The following is a 14,865-nucleotide window of genomic DNA, read 5'->3' as shown; positions in this document are numbered from 1 at the left end:
ATGGTTGATTTAATTCATAAAAAAAAAAAAAAAACATTTTTGAATTTACTGTGCATTTTTTTGTCCCCAAAACAAAAAGTAATTAAGTAACTACCATGTACATGTACAGCACAATGATGCCATTAAAAAATAAAACTCATGCCAAAAAAATACAAGCCCTCATACAGATACATTCATAGGAAAATATAAAAGTTCAAGCTTTTGGGATACAAAATTAAATAGAAAAATATTGTCAGTTCCCAAAGGCCCATATTATTAGTAAGGGGTTAAATTATAGAACTTCAGAAATGTAGGGTGATAACAGGTGATTTTATAACAAGGTGTGATGTGGAAAACCCAGTTTAATCTATTAAGGCATTTTGAGTTAATGGAGAAAGGACCTTGTTTGAGACCACTATCAATTTGCCGTAGATGAGAACAGTTACAAAGCGCATAACTGTCCATAAAATTGTATCATATAACTACACTGTCATGGTTTGAACAGGGTTCTTGCCCTGCACTCACAGGGTTAAGTGTTCGTGGCCTCTTTCTGGATCTGGGAGGGGTATTTATGCTCACTCTTTACCAGGGTTCTCTGTCAGTTATACTGTTGTTTTGGTGTGTTTGACCCCTGGTGTGCGTGTATTCTGCGTTGCTTGTTTTCTTCCCGTGTATGACCCGGCCTGTTCCCTCACTCTGTACTCCGTCTCTCGCTTTGGTACTATTGTGTTCTCCAGTTCTGACCTCCTGGCTTGGCTATCGTTACTCCGCTACAGTTTGTCCCTATTGTACCGTCTATTGCCCGTTCTGGTTTTCTGACCTATTGCTATGTCCTGACTATCCATTCTGTATAAACCTTTGGTACTGTATTGCTATCTTGTGCTTTGACCCTGGCTTCATCTGGTTTCTGTCTCTGTCTATTCCCCTTGGTAACATTGTCCCGTAGTTACCTTTCTAGGAGTTTCCCTGCAGCTCCTAGATCTGTGGAGCGAAGGCCACGCCCCCAGCAGTCATGTGCTCAGGTCCTGATACTCTGAAGCACGCATTGTCACCGCTGCTGCCCTGCTCCACAGGTATCTTTGAGCACTGTCTTTGTACTCAGGACACCCGCACTGGCTCAGTGAGCAAGTGCAGTGCGGGGCTCCTGACATTATAGCTGACCATTTCAGTTGTTTTTTTTTCCTCTGAAGAAAAAAAAAAAGTGTTATCCTCATGGATCCCATACAAGCTTTGGCTGATCAGGTCAAGCACCTGACCCAAATGTTCCACAAACTTCCAGAGTTCCAGAGGGTGGGGGTCGTCATTTCCCTACTTCGGGGGGCTCCACAGGCATGGGCTTTCTCTCTCTCTTCCTCCGCTCCTGAACGTATGTCTGTGAATTTGTTCTTAGAGGCTCTGGGGCACATTTATGATGAGCCTGATAGAGTGCGTCTGGCAGAGGATATGGTGATGAGTGTGACACATGGGAGGAACTCTGCTGAATGGTTCTGCTCTGAGTTCAGACGCTGGGCAGCGGAGGTCTCCTGGGATGATGCTGCCCTCCGGGGTTTGTTCTGTAGAGGCCTGTCCGAACGTTTGAAAGATGTCCTAGCCCTTCATCCTCCACCGGATTCTTTGGAGAACGCCATGATCCAGGCTGTCCGTATGGATCGTAGGCTGCGGGCAAGAGGGGTCATGCTGCAGGAGACCCCTTTATTCTCCAATCTGAGAGACTCTGCATCTAGTCCTGAGCCCATGGAGGTTGGTGCCACGTCATTGGAGGAAAAAGAGAGGAGACACCGAAGAAACAACCAATTGTGCTTTTACTGTGGATCCGCTGGACATTGGAGAACGAACTGTCCTTCTTGCCTTCTTCAGTGAAGCCATCAGGAAAACGACTGAGTCTGGGTAACAATCGAGGAGGTTGCCCAGACTCCCAGGTACCCTTTTCCTCACTTACTAATATTCTGCTTCCGGTGGAACTGGAACTTACAGGCGGTCCAGTTGGGACTACCGCCTTTGTTGACTGTGGTTCTTCTATTAATCTGATCGATGCCAAAGTTGTGACTTTTCATAAGATAGGGACAGTCAGGTTAAAAGATCCTGTTAAAATCGTGGCAATTGATTCTTCTCCTATCACCCAGGAGGGAATTTGTTTCATGACTGATACCTTTTCTCTGAAAGTGGGTTCCACTCACGTGGAAAAATTAAGGTGTTTTGTTATATATAATCTGCCGGCTGGACTGGTACTGGGTATGCATTGGCTTCAACGTCACAATCCTACTATTGACTGGGTCACGGGGGAGATCATTCAGTGGGGTTGTATGGCTAACGGTCTATGTTGTAACTTGACAACTCTTGTCACCCCAGTAAAATCTGTGTCAGTGTCGTCTGTCGATCTGGAAGGTATTCCGGAGTACCTGAAAGATTTTGAAGACGCATTTTGTGAAAGTGAGGCTGAGGCGCTACCACCAGATAGACCCTTTGATTGTGCCATTAATCTAGTCCCTGGAGCCAAGTTACCCAAGGCTCGCCTGTTCAATTTGTCCGGGCCCGAACGTCTAGCCATGAAGGAGTACATTACAGAGAGTCTCCGCAAAGGGCATATTAGGCCTTCTGTTTCTCCTGTGGCAGCGGGCTTCTTTTTTGTTAAGAAAAAAGATGGTGGTTTGCGGCCGTGCCTCGACTTTCGGGAATTAAACAAAATTACTGTGAAAAATACATACCCTCTCCCCCTAATTACTGATCTATGTAACCAAATCACCGGGGCCAAGTGGTTCTCTAAACTGGATTCACGTGGGGCGTATAACCTTATAAGAGTCCGGGAAGGGGACGAATGGAAAACAGCATTCCTGACGACTGAAGAGCTGTTCGAAAACTTGGTTATGCCCTTTGGTCTCACCAACGCTCCTGCTGTTTTTCAGAATTTTATTAATGCAATTTTCTCTGATTTAATTGGTCATTTTGTGGTTATCTATTTGGATGACATTCTGGTGTTCTCGGTGGACAGTCAATCTCACTTGCACCATTTGCGGATGGTTCTCATGAGACTGAGGGAGAATCATTTGTATGCCAAGTTGGAAAAATGCTCATTTTTCATGCAAGAAGTATCCTTTCTGGGGTTGATTGTGTCAGGGGAGGGGTTCCGCATGTATCCTAAGAAGGTCCAGGCTGTTACGGAGTGGGTGCAGCCTCATGACTTGAAAGGGTTGCAGCGATTTTTGGGCTTTGCCAACTTTTATAGGAAATTTATTAAGGGCTTCTCGCAGGTGGTAAAGCCTCTAACGGACCTCACTCTCAAGGGAGCTGATGTAAAAAATTGGTCTGTAGCTGCAAAAAATTATTTCATGACATTAAAAAAGTGCTTTTCTTCAGCCCCTGTATTGGTACAACCCGACCCGTCAAGACCTTTTGTCGTGGAGGTTGACGCCTCGGAAGTAGGGGTGGGGGCAGTTTTGTCTCAGGGCCCACCTACCCTTACTAATCTGAGGCCTTGCACCTTCTTCTCTAAAAAATTTTCCTCTGCCGAGGGAAATTACAATGGCGGCAATAGAGAGATGTTGGCGGTAAAGTTGGCTTTTGAAGAATGGAGGCATTTCCTGGAGGGGGCTGTTCATCCCATTACAGTCAACACTGATCACAAAAATTTGGCCTATATCAAGTCTGCCAAGAGATTGACCCCCAGACAGGCTCGATGGGTGCTTTTTTTTCTCGATTTCAGTTTACCATCACATTCCGCCCAGGATCTAAAAACATCAAGGCTGATGCCTTATTCCAAAGCTTTGACTCGGTGTCCCCTCCAGAACCTCCCTCCTCCATTCTTCAGCCAGGAGTAGTGGTGGCCAAAATCTCATCTGAGTTACAGAGGGATTTTGGGGGCTCGGGCTCCTGGTGGTAAACCCCCGGGTAAATTGTTTGTACCGGAACGTTTCCGTCTCGGACTTATGCAGGAATTTCACGATTCTGTGTTGAGTGCTCATCCTGGGATTGCAGCTACCCGGGGGGCAATTGCGAGGGATTTCTGGTGGCCCTCTATGGTAACAGATATTAAAAAGTTTGTGACTGCATGTGGGGTGTGCGCTCGTTCTAAAAGTTCTTAGGTCCGGCCGGCCGGGGAATTGGTGCCTTTACCAATTCCGGATAGACCATGGACACATTTGTCCATGGATTTTATCACAAATCTTCCTCCTTCCAGGGACAACTCGGTGATATGGGTGGTGGGGGATAGGTTTTCAAAACAAGCTCACTTTGTAGCTCTCCCCGCGTTATCATCTGCTGAAACCCTGGCCCGCTTATTTATGCAGCATATAATTAGGTTGCATGGAGTGCCTATGAATGTGGTGTCAGACAGAGGGGTACAGTTTGTAGCCAGGTTCTGGAGGGCTTTTTGCAAAAAGCTGGGGATTTCGTTGTCCTTCTCCTCTGCCTACCACCCAGAGTCTAATGGACAGACGGAGCGCACGAACCAATCGTTGGAGCAGATTCTGAGATGCTTGGCCTCTTCCAGGCAGGAGGACTGGTGTGAGGTATTGCCCATGGCAGAGTTTGCATTCAACGGTCGTGTGAGTCAATCTACTGGGAAGTCTCCCTTTCAGGTCAACTATGGGTTTAACCCACATTTTGGAGAGTTTTCCCACATGGATTCAGGTTGTCCTGGTGCTGAGGATGTGACACAACGTCTTAGAATTCTTTGGAGGGAGGTTCAGAGGAATATTTCCAAGACCCAGGAAAAGTATAAGCGGTTTGCTGACAGGAGGAGGGGGCCAGGTCCAGAATTTGCAGTAGGGGAGAAGGTGTGGCTATCCACCCGCAATATCAAGCTTAAGATACTATCTATAAAGCTGGGCCCCAAGTTTATTGGCCCATACAAAGTTGTGGAGGTTGTTAACCCAGTAGCCTACCGACTGCAGCTGCCCACCTCCTTTAAAATTTCTGATGTCTTCCACAGGTCCCTGTTAAAGCCTGTGGGGACGGTGAGATAGGATCCCTCATCAAATGCTCCGCCAGTGCTGGTAGAGGGGCAGCTGGAGTATGAAGTAGGGCGCATTGTTGACTCCCGGTGGGTGCGCCGGAGACTCCAGTATCTGATACACTGGAAGGGGTACTCTCTGGAGGATCAGTCATGGGTTCTGGCCAGTTCGGTGCATGCCGATCGTCTGGTGCGGGCTTTCCATGCCAGATACCCAGACAAGCCTGGGGGTCCAGTGGCCCCCCGATAAGAGGGGGGTACTGTCATGGTTTGAACAGGGTTCTTGCCCTGCACTCACAGGGTTAAGTGTTCGTGGCCTCTTTCTGGATCTGGGAGGGGTATTTATACTCCCTCTTTACCAGGGTTCTCTGTCAGCTATACTGTTGTTCTGGTGTGTCTGACCCCTGGTGTGCGTGTATTCTGCGCTGCTTGTTTGCTTCCCGTGTATGACCCGGCCTGTTCCCTCACTCTGTACTCCATCTCTTGCTTTGGTACTATTGTCTTCCCCGGTTCTGACCTCCTGGCTTGGCTATCATTACTCCGTTACAGTTTGTCCCTATTGTACCGTCTATTGCCCGTTCTGGTTTTCTGACCTTTTGCTACGTCCTGACTATCCATTCTGTATAAACCTTTGGTACTGTATTGCTATCTTATGCCATGACCCTGGCTTCATCTGGTTTCTGTCTCTGTCTATGCCTATGCCCCTTGGTAACATTGTCCTGTAGTTACCTTTCTAGGAGTTTCCCTGCAGCTCCTAGATCTATGGAGCTTTGGCCACGCCCCCAGCAGTCATGTGCTTCAGGTCCTGATACTCTGAAGCATGCATCGTCACCGCTGCTGCCCTGCTCCACAGGTATCTTTGAACACTGTCTTTGTACTCAGGATACCCGAACTGGCTCAGTGAGCAAGTGGAGTGCGGGGCTCCTGACATACACATTTTAGTGTGGTTGAGAAACTTGGTGATATCAGTTTGTGTCTTAGTATGGCTGCACATACAGTTGAGTGAAAAAGTATGATTTCCTATTCTTTTGTATGTTTGTCACATTTAAATGTTTCAGTTCACCCAACAAATGTAAATTTTAGACAAAGATAACACAAGTAATCACAAAATGCAGTTTTTACATTAAGGTCTTTATTATTAAGGGAAAAAGATAACCAAACCTACAGGGCCCTGTGTGAAAAAGTGATTGCCCCCTTAAAACATAATTTAACTGTGGTTTATGACATCTTTGGGAAGCTGGGCTCAAATTCCCTAGCCACACCCAGGCCTGATTACTGTCACACCTGTTCTCAATCAAGAAATCACTTAAATAAGACATGCCTGACAAAGTGAAGTAGACAAAAAGATCCTCAAAAGCTAGTGTTTACTTGTGTTATCTTTGTCTAATATTTAAATTTGTTTGGTGATCTGAAACATTTAAGTGTGACAAACATGCAGAATATTAGGAAATCAGGAAATGGGAAAACACTTTTTCACACATTGTAGATTGTAGCCATAGGAGAAATCTGGCCATATACATAAGAGAAAAGACAACCAAACCTGTATGGAGCCTTCCAACTCTCTCTCAACAACAAATGTCAATGGCAAGAGGGATTAGGAATTTTGGATTACAACTTGCTTTCACCTTTATTCCCTCTTATGATAAACCTTAGCCAGATAGCCGCAGTTAATTTACCTCTCTTGGGAGCTCGGAGAAAGATGTTTCTTGACAGTTAATTCATCTCCATGGTTGGCTTGTTCGGAGGGTGTAGTACTAATAATAAGAAGTTATGGGTAACTGAGGGGTTGGATTAGACCCCATGGCCATCCCTTATCTCTTTTAAACACACCTAACCATAATAACAACATTACTTTATTAGTAATAATAATATAAACACAATTCCTGTAAGCCACGCCAGAGGTTAAAATATTTTAATCTAAGTCTATCCGGAGTCCCTTTACCCTCTTTACAACCCATGACATAAGTCTAGAACAGAGGTCTCAAACTGCATTCCTCAAGGCCCGCAAACAGGTCATGTTTTCAGGATTTCCTTGTATTGCACAGGTGATAGTTTAATCACCTGCACAGATAATGATTCCAGCACCTTGTGCAATGCTAAGGAATTCTTGAAAACACGCATGGTTTGCGACCCTCGAGGAATGCAGTTTGAGACCCATGGTCTAGAGTGTGTAATGGGTGAATTTTTAATAATTCATCCTTATTACACAGTATATCACAGTATATCTCCAAACTTAACTGCCAGGAATGTAAATAAATCCAATCCCAGCAGTTTAACCCCTTAAAAACCTCAAGATGCCACCATTTTGATGTCAGAATCAGGACCTTGAAGGATGGCTGAAAGGCACAATACACTACAGTATCTTACATAAGTAATTAAGTGCATACAGATTACTAAGTAGGACAAAAATGGAAAAAAGTTAAACAAAAGGTTTAACCCTTTTCCGACATGGGGCGTAATAGTACGCCGATGTCGGACTCCCTCTCTTTGATGTGAGCCCACATCTTTCCTGGCACATATCAGCTGTTTTGAACAGCTGACAAATGCCCGCAATAGCCGCGGTTGGAATTGCAATCCACCCGCAGTTATTAATCTGTTAAATGCCACTGTCAAACGCTGACAGCGGCATTTAACAAGCGCTTCCGGCATGCGTGCCGGAAATCTGCCCACCGGTTACCCGCGTCACGTGATTGCGGGTTACCGGTGTGCTGGCATGACAACTGGAGGTCTCCTGGAGACCTCTATGGTTGTCAGTGCCGGCTTGTTGTGAGCACCACAAAGTAATCGGCGCTCATAGCAAGTGAATAATTCTACTACATAGAGGCAAACTGATCATCGCCTGTATGTAGCAGAGCCGATCAGTTAGTGGCAGCTTCTAGTTCCCATGGAGACTATTGAAGCATGCCAAAATTAAAAAAAAGTTTTTAAAAATATAAAAAAAATAAAAAAATATAAAAGTTCAAATCACCCCCATTTCATCCCATTCAAAATAAAACAATAGAAAAAAAATCAAACATATACATATTTGGTATTGTCGTGTTCAGAATAATCCAATCTATCAATAAAAAAAAGGATTAACCTGATCGCTGAACGTTGTAGCGAGAAAAAAAGTCAAAATGCCATAATTACATTTACATTTTTTTTGTCACTGCGACATTGCATTAAAATGCAATAACAGGCGATCAAAAGATCGTATGTGCACCAAAATAGAATAATTAAAACTGTCAGCCCGGCACACGAAAAATAAGCTCTCAGTCAACCCAGGATCACGAAAATTGAAGACATTATGGGTATCAGAATCTGACACAATTTTTTTTAGCAAAGTTTTTTTTTCACCACTTAGATAAAAAAGTCATAGACATGTTTGGTGTCTATGAACTCGTAATGACCTGGAGAATCATAACGGCAGGTCAGTTTTAGGATTTAGTGAACCTAGTAAAAAAGCCAAACAAAAAACTAGTGTGAGATTGCATTTTTTTTTTTTCGCAATTTCACCGCACTTGGAATTTTTTCCCCGTTTTCTAGTACACGACATGGTAAAACCAATGGTGTCGTTCAAAAGTACAACTTGTCCTGCAAAAAAACAAGCCCTCGCACGGCCATATTGACAAAAAATTAAAAAAGTTATGGCTCTGGGAAGAAGGGGAGCAAAAAACGAAAGCACAAAACCGAAAAAAGCTCCGGGGGTTAAGGGGTTAAAAATATGACAAAAATTAAAAAAGCACAAAACTCTTAGTTCTTTCAAAACAATGCTTATTATGGGAAAAAGTAAAAGTATACATGTATTGTCGTGTCTGTAACAACCTGAACTGTAGCATGGTATTTGGCCAGTATGATAAACATCTCTAAAAAAAAAAAACAATGCCTAAATTGAAGTTTTTAGGTAACTCATCAGCTAAAGTATTGTCATGGTCTAATGTCGTCAATGATTATAATGATTTTTATTTTGCTTTACTACAGTTAATGGGCCTCCTTATAAATCTAAAATAGCAAAGTGCAAAGACTGGCAATATATCATGTATAGCTAATGTATTCAAAATGCACCATGGCTCAGTCCACATGGAATTTCCATGTGACATATTGGACCTCACATAATCAGCCATTAGAAAATACTAAACCTAAAGTTATAAGCTCGTAATAATACAGCAGCGTTATAGGTGGAGCAGCAGACGTCAATCACATAAATGTAAATGTCTCTGGACGTTTTCAGAACTGCAGATAGGTGACAAAACATAGTGGGTGTAGCAGGGAAGTTTTATTGACTTCCTATAGGTAATTCCTTACAATTAAGATAGCAGACTGAAAGAGCTGATAACAGAGAACAATAGATTATAAATTGTACAGCAAATAGAATGAAAACAATTCTAGGTATAGTGTTCCTTTAAATCACTATATGATAATTATCAGGCCTTTTACACGTCTCTTTCACCCTTCTACTATCCAGTCGTTCTGGTTTCACCTCGTTGCTCAAGCGTACAAAAATTCCTTCGCTAGTGTAATAGAAAATGCACGCTGATCCATTAAGAGATATGTACATATTCCGAATATGTGCTGTCACTTTGCCAGGTGTCAGGAGGGGGGAAGCGGTTACTCAAGGGGGCAAATCATTTGTAAAAAGCCCAATGTTTTAGTATTGCACAACATGACAGCTCCAGTAGCCATTAGTGTTAACTGTTAAGCAATAACCTGTAAATATAATTCTTTGAGGACTTGTATCATTTTTTAAAACATATTGTTTTTAGTTTTATGTTTTTGCAAAACAAGGGGAAAACTCTTATCATCTTATCATTAAAGTTAAGGGGGTGGTTTAGACCCCATGGCCATCCCTTATTTTTCTAATCTATCGATTATTCCAAAAGAGATATAGGAAGAAACAATAAAAAGTGCAGGTACAAGACACAGAGTCCTCACTTCTGCATATATTAAATATTAAATGTCAGCAGTCTCATTTAATAAAAGTGAAAAATAGTATTAATTGCATGTGTACATTTATCTATTTACCCATCTATCCATACTTTAGTGTTCTTTATAAATATAAGTTACTGAGAATGTCTTAGTTGTGTTTTCATAAAATAAATTTAATACCCCTTTCTCCCCCAGTACAGTTGTCGTGCTCTTTGTTTCTCAGCTTTTCAGGCCTCCTGAATGCAAATTCTACATCCTTATAGAACAATACATACCTTCATTGATGCATACTAATATAGTATTACAATTCGGGAGTCTAGAAAAGATGGGTGACAACTCAGTAGGAACTGTAACAGTAGCCACGTTGGTTGTCAGATACAGATAAAACCATGAAATGGCTATCACCTTCACTGTAGGCGACAGATCACAGTATTCTTTGGGTGTAGTATAGGAACATTTATATGAGAAGTCACAAACATGGGTCCTTGTGCAGGAGAGGAGCACTTACTTTACATCAGGGCTTTTTCAGTTTTTTAGTTGTCGGACCAATGTCCAGCTTTTCTTTTGGCGTTTTCTTGCCAGCTTCTTCCCCAGTGAATGCACCTTGCAGTCTCTACAGCTCCCCCCTCCTCACCTGTTGGCTGTTTCTCTCTCTCTTGCTCCCGTCCCCTCCCATACAGTTCACCTGGACCAGGTAGAGCTTGATCTGGTTTTTTTCCAGTTGTATCTGGCAGTCTGGTACCTGTGTACCTCCCCAGTCCCTCCCTCCTGCTGAGAACCTGGGAAATACAGCTTTGCTCACATCCTTTAACAATGGCATTGAAGCTTCCATATTTTGTAGTAGATCTCATAACGGAAAACCCACTGTCAGATTATCTGCTTATTAGTGAATTCTGAGTTGCTTCAGAAAGTTGTTGATTCAGGACCCTCATCTATTTTTCAAGACAAGAAATAACATATTTTATGCTGGAGGAACTGACATGTCCACACATTACATGGACAGCCCATTCATTTTAAGGTGACATGTGACACTTTATTTCTCCAGCAGTGGAGCTGCAAGGAAAATGAACAGCTGTTGGAGGACCCAATAATGTCCTGGGGTCCTGTGATCAAATGTTGTGGATGATCGTGTTCTAAAAAAAAGGACTGTCCCTTTAAACTGTCCATATTTCTCAACTCATAAATAAGTGATTAAGATTCAGAAACTATGAATAGTATGTGTCTGTCTTGATATATGAGATTAATTTAAATTACTTATGCAAGACATGATTCTCCAATTGCACAAGTGTATTAGCAGGGATGCCAACAGGCAATTCAGGGCCCCATGCTGGCAACATTTTCACACCCCCTTGAGACTCTGCCCAGGCTCCACCCCAGGTCCTCCTACACCCCTTGAACCTTCCACAGTCCCACTGCTCACTCTTGAAAAAACTCCACTTCTGCACCACATCCTCACCAATCACGCACTAACAGTTCCCATCGAACACCAGATCACATATATAGCCATCAGCTTTTGATTTGGCCAAAAGAATTTTTAAGCTGCCACCACGACAAGGTAGACTCTTTTGGCCGGGTCCTACTCTACTCTAACCTGTTAACCCCTTTCCAACATCGGGTGTACATTTACATCAATGTCGGACTCCCTCCCTTTGATGTGTACTCTGGAGGTGAGCCCACATCTTTCCTGGAACATGTCAGCAGTAGAGTTGAGCGACTTTGGTTGGATCGGGTTTCGTGAAACCCAACTGAAACAAAATTTGTTTCAGATGAAACTGGTCCGACTAGGGCAAAAAAAGTCGGAGTTTCGTCCGAAACCCGACCCCAATGCAAGTCAATGGGAAATAAAAGTTGACATTGAGCGGATGATATAACCTGAAAGATCAGAAAAAAGTTAGATTATACTCACCCGGGGGGCGCGGTTGGGTGCGGTGGGTGTTGTGGTCCGGTCCGGCGCCTCCCATCTTCATACGATGATGTCTTCCTCCTTGCTTCTCCCTCGACTCATGCGCAGGCATACTTTCTCTGCCCTGTTGAGAGCAGAGTAAAGTACTGCAGTGCGCAGGCGCTGGGAAAGGTTAGAGAGGTCCTGCGCTTGGGCAATGCAGATAAAGTACGCCTGCACAGGAGCCGAGGGAGAGCAAGGAGGAAGACATCATCGTATGAAGATGGGAGGCGCCGGACGGGACGGCGACACCCATCGGACCGGACCGAATGCCAGGGTGAGTATAATCTAACGTGTTTTTCTTATCTTTCAGGTTACATTGGGGGCTTATCTACAGCATTACAGAATGCTGTAGGTAAACCCCTGATGGCTGTGGCCGCATCTTATAGGCCAAAAATGGGGTGACAGACTCCCTTTAAATACCTCTGTCAAACGCTGACAGAGGCATTTAACATGCGCTTCCGGAAGTTGCGTCTGAAATCCGCCCACCGGTGACCTCTGTCACGTGATCGTGGGTCACCGCTGAGTTGACATGACAACCGGAGGTCTCCTGGAGACCTCTATGGTTGTCACTGCCGGCTTGCTATGTACCTCACCCAGTAGTCGGCACTCATAGCAAGTGAGTACTACATAGAGGTAATGTGATCGCCGCCTGTATGTAGCAGAGCCGATCAGGTTATGGCAGCTTCTAGTCTCCCATGGAGGCTATTGAAGAATGCCAAAAGTAAAAAAAAGTTTTTAAAAATATAAAAGAAATAAAATAATATAAAAGTTAAAATCACCCCCCATTCACCTCATTCAAAATAGAACAATAAAAAAATCAAACATATACATATTTGGTATCGTCGCTTTCAGAATCGCCCGATCTATCAATAGAAAAAGGATTAACCTGATCGCTAAACGGCGTAGCGAGAAAAAAAAGTGAAAATGCCAGAAGTACGTTTTTTTGGTCGCTGCGACATTGCATTAAAATGCAATAACATTCGATCAAAAGATCGGATCTGCAGCAAAATGGTATCATTAAAAATGTCAGCTTAGTGCACAAAAAATAAGCCCCACCGAACCCGAGATCACGAAAAATGGAGACGCTACGGGTATCGGAACATGGTGCAAATTTTTTTTTTTTAACAAAGTTTGGATTTTTTTTAGCCACTTTGATAAAAAAGAACCTAGACATGTTTAGTATCTATGAACTCGTAATGACCTGGTGTAACATAATGGCAGGTCAGTTTTAGTATTTAGTGAAACTAATAAGAAAGCCAAGCAAAAAACAAGTGTGGGATTGCAATTTCACCGCACTTGGAACTTTTTTTTACCATTTTCTAGTACATGACATGGTAAAATCAATAGTGTCTTTCAAAAGTACAACTCGTCCTGCAAAAAACAAGCACCCACATGGCCATATTTACAGAAAAATATAAAAGTTATGGCTCTGGGAAGAAGGGGTGCGAAAAACTAAAATGCAAAAAATGAAAATTCCTCCTGGGGTTAAGGGGTTAAACATGTCTTAAAATATCCAATACTTTTTAAATATGTTTGTATTTATTTTTATTTAAGTGAATGCATCACATACATTTTTTTAAAATGACCAATAATACCACATACAAGTAACAAATACCATCACATCATGGCCAAACCACATATTACCACCATATAGTGACCGAATAATACCATATACAAGGAGCAAATACCATCACACCATGGCCGAACCACATACAGTATTACTTTCACATAGTGACCAAATAATACCATATACAAGGAGCAAATACTGCCACACCATGACCAGACCACATATTACTACCCCATAGTTACCGATTAGTACAATACTGATCATTAATAAAAAAAAATCCACAATATTAACATTACCATAAGTGCCATTATACACAGGACCTCTGTACATAGTGTCAGTTTACAGGTAATATTGTGATTACAGCTGACATTGTGCACTGGAGCTCTGTATACAGTGTCAGTATACAGTTAATACAGTGATCACCACTGACATTATACACAGGAGCTCTGTATATAGTGTCAGTGTACAGGTAATACAGTGACCACCAGTGAAATTATATACAGGAGCTCTGTATATAGTGTATAGTGTACAGGTAATACAGTGATCACCAGTGACATTATACACAGGAGCTCTGTATACAGTGTCAGTGTACAGGTAATACAGTGACCACCAGTGAAATTATATACAGGAGCTCTGTATATAGTGTACAGGTAATACAGTGATCACCGGTGGCATTATACACAGGTGGGCTGTATACAGTGTCAGTGTACAGGTAAAACAGTGATCACCAGTGAAATTATATACAGGAGTTCTGTATATAGTGTATAGTGTACAGGTAATACAGTAATTACCAGCGACATTATACACAGGAGCTCTGTATATAGTATCAGTGTACAGGTAATACAGTGATCACTAGTGACATTATACACAGGAGCTCTGTATATAGTGTATAGTGTACAGGTAATACAGTAAATACCAGTGACATTATACACAGCAGCTCTGTATATAGTGTCAGTGTACAGGTAATACAGTGATCACCGGTGACATTATTCACAGGAGCTCTGTATATAGTGTCAGTGTGCAGGTAATACAGAGCTCACCAGTGACATTATACACAGGAGCTCTGTATACAGTGTCAGTGTATAGGTAATACAGTGATCACCGGTGACATTATACACAGGAGCTCTGTATATAGTGTATAGTGTACAGGTAATACAGTGATCACCAGTAACATTATACACAGGAGCTCTGTATATAGTGTCAGTGTACAGGTAATACAGTGATAACCAGTGACATTATATATAGGAGCTCTGTACATAGTGTCAGTGTACAGGTAATACAGTGATCACCAGTGACATACACCGGAGCTCTGTATATAGTGTACAGTGTACAGGTAATACAGTGATCACCCGTGACATTATAGACATGAGCTCTGTATATAGTGTCAGTGTACCGGTAATACAGTGATCACCAGTGATATTATACACAGGAGATCTGTATATAATATATACTGTAAATGTGGGGAGGTTGACCTGACAGATGAATCTGCTTTTGGTAAGAAGCAGAGGGAATAGCTCAGTG

The 14,865-nt window shown here is 42.6% G+C and overlaps 1 protein-coding gene across 2 annotated transcripts in view; it reads right to left on the bottom strand.

Moving 5' to 3' along the window:
* Positions 1–10,544, bottom strand: part of SCNN1A (sodium channel epithelial 1 subunit alpha) — a 122,679-nt gene extending 112,135 nt beyond the window's left edge. Inside the window, exon 1 of one of the 2 annotated variants that reach the window (XM_073552913.1) lies at positions 10,467–10,544. The gene's annotated coding sequence lies outside the window, so the exon portion shown is untranslated. Of the gene's footprint in view, positions 1–10,340 lie in introns of both variants that reach the window. The other variant, XM_073552912.1, reaches the window with a different exon arrangement.
* Positions 10,545–14,865: the final 4,321 nt, after the last annotated feature.

The sequence above is a fragment of the Dendrobates tinctorius genome, unplaced genomic scaffold (genome assembly GCF_039654945.1).
Source record: "Dendrobates tinctorius isolate UK_male_01 unplaced genomic scaffold, ASM3965494v1 ptg000196l, whole genome shotgun sequence".
NCBI classification, from domain to species: domain Eukaryota; kingdom Metazoa; phylum Chordata; class Amphibia; order Anura; family Dendrobatidae; genus Dendrobates; species Dendrobates tinctorius.
Note: the sequence above shows the minus strand (reverse complement) of the source record. Positions and strands in the feature narration are given on the sequence as shown.